This window comes from Tamandua tetradactyla, chromosome X, assembly GCF_023851605.1.
Source record: "Tamandua tetradactyla isolate mTamTet1 chromosome X, mTamTet1.pri, whole genome shotgun sequence".
Taxonomy (NCBI): domain Eukaryota; kingdom Metazoa; phylum Chordata; class Mammalia; order Pilosa; family Myrmecophagidae; genus Tamandua; species Tamandua tetradactyla.
Window position 1 is genome coordinate 99,998,559 of NC_135353.1, and position 6,000 is coordinate 100,004,558.

The 6,000-nt window shown below is 43.7% G+C and overlaps 1 pseudogene; it reads right to left on the reverse strand.

Moving 5' to 3' along the window:
* Positions 1–4,165: 4,165 nt before the first annotated feature.
* Positions 4,166–5,795, reverse strand: LOC143670275 (dnaJ homolog subfamily C member 11 pseudogene; annotated as a pseudogene).
* Positions 5,796–6,000: the final 205 nt, after the last annotated feature.

Sequence of the window (6,000 nt, forward strand, 5' to 3'; positions counted from 1 at the left end):
AATAAAGGCGCTACCTGGAAAGAACTCCCAGGTCTTGCCATGGGCAGTCTTAACTTCCCATACATAAACAAATTTCATAAGGGCAAGTCTCAAAATCAAGGGCCTGGCCCATTTTTCTGGGAGTCCCCTATTGTTGAGATGGTACCCAGGCCTTCCCAGATGGTAAAGTTCAAAGTTCCATATATATATATGGATATATATATATACATATGTATATATATATGGATATATATATATACATATTTTTTTCCTTTGACCCTCAAGGGACTCCACCAACACCTCCCACTTATCAGGCCACCACAGTCTGAGATGTGTTCCAGCATTACACCAAGCTACACAGAATTACAAGGCCTCATTGCCACTCTGAACCCCAAGAGTCTGAGTCATTCAAATGAGCTTCCAGATAAGTTGATTTAGATTATGTGTTACAGAAAATTTAGGTTCTAGACATAATAAACTTTTCTATCTTTGGTCCCATAGAGTAGGTGAAGGTTTAGAGTACGTACACTATCATCTTTTACCTGGTATTCTGATTTACCTTAGTCCCAGCCAGACTAGGTTGGTTTTTAACTCTAGTTGAGGATTGATCTCCCCTTCAGTTACTTTAACTGTTAGTATACATAGCTATGGTAACCTTCAGGGCTGCAACATTCCATCTCTGCATCCTAGGTGTCGCAGAGCTAAGTCCTAAGGAAAATACCAGCTGATACACATATAGCTCAGCATCTCAGCATCCAGAAATAAATGTACAACTTCAGACTAAATGTGGCTGCTTACAATCTAGGCTCCAATTTTCTTATAAATGTTTTCTAAAAGTGACCTTAGCATATTTGTTCTGTTCTCCGTGGGTTATTTTGCACAACACATTGTCCCCAGGGTTTATTTAGTTCATTGCATGGCTCTTGACATCCTTCTTTTTTCGTAGCTGCACCATATTACATCATATAACTGTATCACAGTTGGCTATTCTGCTTTTCAGTCATAGTACACTTCAGCTCCCTCCATCTATTGGGCATCATGGATAATGTTCAAAAGAAATAAACAGTGTCTTACAGTATCCTCACTTGGTCGTACAATCAGAAGCACTCTGAATTTTAGACCATTTTCATTGGTCTTTACCAGAGTCATAATAACAGAATCAAGCAGTCTCTTTCCTTTTGGGTCTGGCTTATTTCACTCAGTGTTATGTCCTCAAGGTTCATCCATGTTGTCATATGCTTTGGGACCTCATTTTGTCTTACTGCTGCATAATATTCCATTGTTTGTATATACCACATCTTGTTTATCCACTCATCTGTTGAGGGGCATTTGGATTGTTTCCATCTTTTGGCAGTTGTGAATAGTGAGTGCCACTATGAACATCGGTGTGCAAATGTCTGTTTGTGTCACTACTTTCAGCTCTTCTGGTATATAGCAAGTATTGGTATTGCCAGGTCCTAGAGCAACTCAATCTTTAGTTTTCTGAGGTATCGCCAAACTGTCTTCCATACTGGCTGTACCATTATACATTCCCACCAGCAGTACATAAGTGTCCCAGTTTCTCCACATCCTCTCCAAATTTATCGTTTCCTGTTTTTTTAATAGCAGCCATTCTTATAGGTGTGAGGTGGTATCTCATTGTCATCTTGATCTACATTTCCCTTATAGCCAATGAAAATGAGCATCTCTTTGTGTGCTTTTGATCCATTTGTATTTGCTCTTCAGAAAAGTGTCTATTCATATCATCTGCCCATTTTATAATTGGGTTGTTTGTTCTTTTGTTGTTGAGCTATATAATTTCTTTATATACACAAGATATCAAGCCTTTAACCCATATATAGTTTCCAAACACTTTCTCCCATTGAGTTGGCTGCCTCTTCACCTTTTTAACAAAGTCCTTTGAGTCACAGAAACATTTGTTTTTGAGGAGTTCCCATTTATCAACTTTTTCTTGCTTGCTTGGGCATTGGGTGTAAAGTTAAAGAAGCTACCTCCTATTACTAGATCTTGAAGATGTTTCCCCTCATTTTAATTTTTTTAAGAGAAATTTTCTTTCTTTTAATGGAGATAAATATCACAGAATTGTACAACCTGAACTGTTTGTAAAAACTGAAGGACAGGGTCACTTGGATGATTACTTGGATACCAGAGCCAGGGCTGAGGAGCTTGATTTTAGCAAGAGCTGCAGAGGTGATGAGACCCCAAATGGTCACCTCCCTGGGCTGGCAGAACCATTGCCAATCCAGTTACAGGGCATATGACAGGCCTCTGTGTACCAGGTGGCCATTAACCTACAGGTGACAGACCAGGCAACTCAGGTATAAATACTATGCACCCTCAGAAGAGGGTCTTAGGGGCAGAGCCCACCCCAGCCTCGCTCCCCAAGAAGTCCACATGAGGTGGGCTGTACCTGAAAAAGTCTTCGGCTGGGCCCTTCTGAGTGGGGACAGAAATGCTACCTGCTAGGTGCCCACGAGGGATGTGGGCACAGCAGGTGCCGAGACCCAGTCCCCATACCTGCAACCCCAGGGCAGGCCTTTCTGAGACTTCTATTTCTCAGAACTTGGCACCTATCTGCACCCCTCCCCTCATTACTCCCCACCATCTAATGCTTCCCCTCTTCCTGGTGAACCTCTCTCCACCCCAACACCATATGCAGATTCAGGTGGACACATTCAGGTCCTGGTGAGGCATGGGAGGTTGTGGTCTTGCATCTGCTGCTGGTGGGGCCCCTACCCACAAGGATGTGGGTAACTCCTGGGAGGAAGAAACATGACAGGGATGAGCCCTAGCACCAAGGGATACTGATGTCCCCAACCAAGGGCAATAGGAATGCTTTGCTCTGAGAAATCCTGGGAGGGGAGAAAAAGAGATCAATTTTCAAACCTGTTTGCTTTCAGATAAAAAGCAAATTATAGTTTCCCAGACCATGCACCCAAAAAAGGGGATAAAAAGCATATTATACACTTAGAATCCTCTCCAGATTCACTTAGTAATATTTCAATAGAAAGAGGTGTTTTTTGGGAAGCTGACTGAACAGAGCCTCACTTGATCCTGTAGACCAGAGCAAAAGAAACTCCTTCCTTTCCAGTTTGTTTTCCATGCTCAGTTTGGATTTTAGGAAAAGTAGTTAACATCCTAAGTGTGAGGGTGGGATGTTCCATCAATTCCCCAAGACAGACAAAAACTACCGGGTGGCTAGCTGCAGCCAGCACATAGCCAGGTACAGGGGCCTAGGTATCCAGGGCCCAGGCCCCTTCTCTGCAGGAACATGATCCTCAGGGACAGACACTGTCTGTGCTGCAGTCTGATCCAGGTGGGGCTGCCTTAGTTGTTGCTCCAGCACGAAAGCTGGGGTGTCTGTGTGTCCCTTCACATAATTGATATGGTACCACCTTCTATAGGAATAATATAAAATAAAAACATCTGATGTTTGGGGTTTTCCCTGTGTTTTAGTTTCCTAGCTGCTGGAATGCAATATACCAGAAACAGAATGGCTTTTAAAATCGGGAATTTAATGAGTTGCTAGTTTACAGTTCTAAGGCCGAGGAAATGTCCCAATCACAAGTCTGTAGAAATGTCCAATCAAAGGCATCCAGGGAAAGATACCTTGGTTCAAGAAGACCAATGAAGTTCAGGGTTTCTCTCTCAAGTGAGACGGCACATGGCAAACACAGTCAGGGCTTCTCTCTTGGCTGGAAGGGCACATGGCAAATACAGCATCATCTGCTAGCTTTCTCTCCTGGCTTCCTGTTTAATGAAGCTCCCCGGGAGGCATTTTCCCTCATCATCTCCAAGGGTCGCTGGCTGGTGGACTCTCTGCTTTGTGGTGCTGCAGCATTCTCTGCTCTCTCTGAGTCTCTCATTCTCCAAAATATTTCCTCTATTATAGGACTTCAGAAACTAATCAAGACCCACTCAAATGGCAGGAGACATGTCATCCCCTAATCCAGTTTAACAAGCATTCTTGACTAAATCACATCATCCAGGGAGATGATCTCATTACAATTTCAAACATACAGTATTGAATAGAGATTATTCTACCTTTATGAAATGGGATTTATATTAAAACATGGCTTTTCTTAGGGGGCACACTTCCTTTCAAACCAGCACACCCTGCTTCCAAATTTGTAGACTCTCAAAGAAAGTTTCTGCAGCCACTTTTTTGTCTGGTTTCTCAGGCAGGTTATCCATCTGTATCAATCCTGTGAAGCTGCTTTGGTATCCTAAAGGCCTTGCTGTTCGAGGCCATCACCTGGTGCAGAACCATGCAGAACTGGTAAAGCTCTTTCAGCCTCTTCTCTTCAGCTGTGCAGGGGTCATAAAATCTGGGCAGCCCAGCCTTGGAAGCCTCTGTGAGGAGGAACTTCAAGTTCTTGACCAGGCACTACAGCGGCATGGTCACGCCAATCATCTTCCGCTTTGTCACCTTCTGGCTCTTGTTGTTGAACAATTTCGTGAACAAGGCGCTTACGATGATGAGCCCCATTCTGTACTCTTAGGCCTTAATGATTCTTCAGACAGATTCTTGCATCAGCTGAATAGCAGCTTCTGCCTCTTGTTTCTTCTGCAGAATGTCAGTGGCTGTGCTTTCCCTTTGTTTCTCCAATTCCTTCTCTTTTTTGAGCCCTGAGTTATGGTTTGATGATCAGATGCTGCACAACAAAGCAGACCACCAGAGGTCCCATGGATGGCATAGAACAGGGCACTGGGAAGAAGCTGATCCATCAAATGAATAGGAAAGAAGAAAATCTGACTGGCCCTGTTTAATTTGACTTTGAGAGAGACACCCTGTGCATGGGATGTCGACACTGACTGCTGCCCCCAAACACTGCATGGAGATCTTCCTCTCTGTTCCGTAACTCCATTACATTCCCACAGAAGCATGCCTTCAGGGACCCCTTCATGTAAGTCTGATAATCATCTTGAAACTCGTGTTGATAGCTGATCAGTGCAAAGGAGCATGGATTCCAAGTTGCAGGGTCACAGTGAAGTGGCTAGTCTTGGTGTCCTAAATGATGCTCATGCTCATGCTGACTGGATGCCCAACTGCCACTGCAGGTAGCCCACCATGTCTTGTCCAAGTTCCAGGCATGGACAGTAGTAAGGCCTGGTGTAAGATTGGTGCAAAATTATGGAACAACTTTAGACCAAATAAGGGCTCCTGTAGATTTCCAGATCCAAATTCTAACTCTCCCCTTCCCTTGGCAGAGGTGACCCATCTCAGTGCAAAGTTAATGGAACCCCCTCCATTCCCATTCTGGGTTGAGAGTCTTCTAGACAGGATGGACGTGTCTGTAGCTGTCAAGGGTGCCTCAATGGACTGGGAGATGTGCATTTTGTTCATTTCAGTCTGCAGAAAGCCACTTCCAGACATATCTTCAGTACTCGTCATCATAGCAATCAAAGACGTCAGTGGTGTCTACTCCAATGCTTATGGTTCCCTTGGGATTGGTTTGCTGCTGCAGTCTCCTTTCTTCCCTCTCACTCTGCAACCACTCAAACTCTTCCCTAGTATTAGCTGGTGTTCTCCTTTCCACAACCTCCCATCCTTCCATTCCAGCCCTTTCTTCCCATATATATCATAGATGGCCCTGGTTTTGGGGTCACTAAGCACTTCATAAACCTGGTGAATATGGTTAAACAGTTGTTCTGCTTGTGATTTGAGCACTGGGTCTCTGTTTGTAGGGATGGTAAAGCATACATAGACTCCAGTAGGCTGCTTTTAGCTCTTCAGAAGGGGCCTTCCCGCACAGGTTCAGCTGCAATTAATAGTCTTCATTGTCCAGCTCCTCCTTGCCCAAGGCCATTGCCATCTTCCTGCATTTTCTTCTAGAAGTTTTATGGTACAGGTTCTTACATTTAGGTCTTTAATCCATTTTGAATTATTTTTGTATAGGGTGTAAGATAGGGGTCCTATTTCATTGTTTTGGCTACTGATACCATTTTTCTCATGCCAATTTATTAAAAAACCTCTTCTGTCCCAGTTCAGTGGATTTGAGGGCATTATCAAAGATCAGT